Genomic DNA, 3,278 nt, shown 5'->3' with positions numbered 1-3,278 from the left:
GTACCGACCGCGCCTACCTTTCTGACTCGACCTAACTATTCCAAAATTACAAATATATCCAAAAGCGTGACACAATTAACTCGCGCCCTGATTGGGCAATACCGACCGACCTGCGACACTGACTGGATCTGTCGCACGATCAGACCGTCTATCGCCCTCGCGATTGGACGTAAGGTAAACATTTCTGCCGAGCACGAAACGCATCGATTGGTTGCAAACAGCCTGGCGAGCTGCGTTGACAATTCTAAATTTACATTTAGCTACGCAAAACCTGTCGTATGTGCATCAAATCGGGCACGCTAGCCACCGAGTTTTGTAGGGGCTTTGCAAATATTATTTTTACTTCTCCTGGCACTCTCCACTGTCAGCGTGCAAGAAGGCGCGCGGCCGCACGGTCATTGCGCTATCTGCTCCCGTGCACCCCACCCGACGAATGCATGCGCGCACGATACATGAGTCTTTTGAGTTCACTTTTATGGACATGTAAGATAGTTATTGTGTTGGGGAATTTATATATATATTATTTTAAGAGATTTAGACCCAATTTATATATATTTTACACACATTTTACTATTTTGGCTAAATAATAAAATATCAGCCTTTTATTACCGTGCTATTGGCTAATATTTGGACGAAAGTAATTGGTTAAAACAATATATTTTGCTAACATACTCACAGTTTGCAAAATGGTGGGCCCTACGTGCAAGCAATGCGAGGCGAAGATTGACCCGCTTCTGCTGAACCCGCAGCGGTCTACGACGGATGCACGGGCGCGCTGCGTCGGCTGCGGGAAGCTGCAGTACGGTTACGCGTTCCGTACAATCAGCGGACGGGGCAGCGTGCGGCACTGTATTGCCTGCAAGAACGGCCCAAAAGCGGTTAAGTTCTGGGAGGAAAAGCCTCCACCACCTAATCGGCCGAAGTGCGCCCTGCCAAACGTCGAGAAGGTGATGGGCCCTGACTGTCGCTCCGCTTCTAACCTTGTAACCTGTCGGTCTGTCCGTCCGTCAGTCCGTCGCATTCCCCGTCTTGCTGCTTTTACCTGCCTTTTCGCATGGCTACACTCGGCCTTTCAAATACAGTTTCCTCCCATCTTACCGACCGCGCCTATACGCACGTACACACTCTCTACCGACATCATGCACAACCCCAGACAGTTTACTTTCTATTACCCAACATGCACATCGTACTATGCACACTCACCCCTTCGAGTCCGATTCACTTCTCCTACTCCGACGCGCGATACAGACAAGCACATGGATGGCAGATGGACGGATGTCCAAGCGACTGAGCGTCTTGACCGCATCGCGACGCAATCACTAAGCCAACAAAGTCAACACTGACCGGTGGATCGACTGTCTGAGATTCCCCAATGAGCCAACAAAGGGTACATCGAAAAGAAGGTAGCCGTGTTCCAAACAGCAGATATATCCCTGGCTAGCTTGGGAAGGCTTCTGCAGAGATGGGAAGGCGTTAGAGTTTGCGCGGAAAAGCGGAGGGCAATTAAAAGAGCGGCCAAGAGAGACCCCACAAACAGGTTTCGGAAGGAGATTCCAAACAAACAAGAAGGCGGGGACCGGGATTGAACCAGTGACCCTTCGAGCTGCAATCGAACGCTCTACCACTGAGCTACCCGCGCGTCGAACCATACCTTCCCCCTTGCCCAACTCAAAACACAAACGCGCATACACCTCACAAACCGAGCGGCCACATACGCACGCACACACTCTCCACCGACATCATGCACACCTCCAGACAGTTTACTTTCTATTACCCAACATGCACATCGTACTATGCACACTCACCCCTTCGAGTCCGATTCACTTCTCCTACTCCGACGCGCGATACAGACAAGCACATGGATGGCAGATGGACGGATGTCCAAGCGACTGAGCGTCTTGACCGCATCGCGACGCAATCACTAAGCCAACGAAGTCAACACTGACCGGTGGATCGACTGTCTGAGATTCCCCAATGAGCCAACAAAGGCTACATCGAAAAGAAGATAGCCGTGTTCCAAACAAGCAGTATATCCGTTGCTAGCGTTGGGAAGCGTCTGCACGATGGAAGCTGTAGAGCTCGCGGAAAACGGAGGCAAGTAAAAAGCGGCAAAGAGGCCTCACAACAAGCTCCGACGAGTCTAACAACAGGAAGCGCGGGACCGGGATTGAACCAGTGACCCTTCGAGCTGCAATCGAACGCTCTACCACTGAGTTCGGATCTTCGTTTGAATACTCGGTGCCTCCCTGAGCAGCTTCACGACCTTCTAATTCAGCTAGTAGGTTATCCACTGTGGCTTCAATGAGCGTCACTCTTGGTTTGTTGCGGTTGTCATCGCGGCGACGGTCATCACGCCGGTTGTTGCGGGCGTACCCATCGTCGCGTCGCGTATCACGACTCTTGGAGTATCGGTACTCACTGTCACGCTTGGCCATCCTCTCCTTGCCCTTGAGAACATCTTCGATGATCTCTTCGAGCTCGTGAATGTCAGCGACTCGAGCGTGGTAGAGACTCTCCGCCAGCTTGTCATCATCGCATGTGGCCAGGAACTGTTGTACGTGTTCTTTCGCGTCGCGACCACTCTTCTCGAAGTGTAGACGGGCGGTCCGAGCATAGCCATTCAGCCTGTTTATGTAGTCGCACAGATGTTCATTACGTTCCCGCTTGGCGGAGTAGTAACGCGACAGTGCCGTCTGCGTGAACTGCGAGCAGTAGTAGCGGATGAACGCGTCGCTCAGCAGCTTCCACTTGCGCTTCGTCTTCTTCGGAAGTGACGGAACCAATGAATGGCTCCGTCCCGGAGACTTAGCTCAAATGGAATGCACCATTTATCGGCATCTGTGTGGGTTCCAGTCATTACATAGACGAACCCACGGAGCCACTGACATACAGTTATCGCTCTTGTTGCGAGAGCCTGAGAACGGCGTGATGGGATTCAGCGGTTCGGTGCGAGGCCATGTCAATCCTCGGTGTCGGGTCCACGTCGTTCAGCATCGCTAGCTCATTCATCTGCCGCATCAACTCGAGTTGAGGATCTTCCTCGTCGAATGTACGCACCAAAATGTCATCGTCACTGGACGAACCATCGCTGTCGACTTGACGACGTCCGGCACCATCTTTGGGAGCTCGCGCACCGCCTCGGCGACCGAACGAACCCTCGTTACTTGCGTAAATACGTTGCATACGGCGCTCCGAACGTGGCGTAACCATGTGCGAGTCTGGAAAGTACGGTGAAGCTTCGGTAGTGCCAAAGGCACCACGCTCAGCTCCACGCTTGG

The 3,278-nt window shown here is 52.3% G+C and overlaps 1 non-coding gene across 1 annotated transcript; it reads right to left on the bottom strand.

Moving 5' to 3' along the window:
- Positions 1 to 2,150: 2,150 nt before the first annotated feature.
- PITG_26015 lies at positions 2,151 to 2,223 on the bottom strand. Its single transcript has one exon. It is a non-coding gene; the product is annotated as a tRNA-Cys (tRNA).
- Positions 2,224 to 3,278: the final 1,055 nt, after the last annotated feature.

This window comes from Phytophthora infestans, genomic scaffold (genome assembly GCF_000142945.1).
Source record: "Phytophthora infestans T30-4 supercont1.7 genomic scaffold, whole genome shotgun sequence".
NCBI lineage: Eukaryota > Oomycota > Peronosporomycetes > Peronosporales > Peronosporaceae > Phytophthora > Phytophthora infestans.
This window is presented reverse-complemented; position numbering and strand designations above follow the sequence as displayed.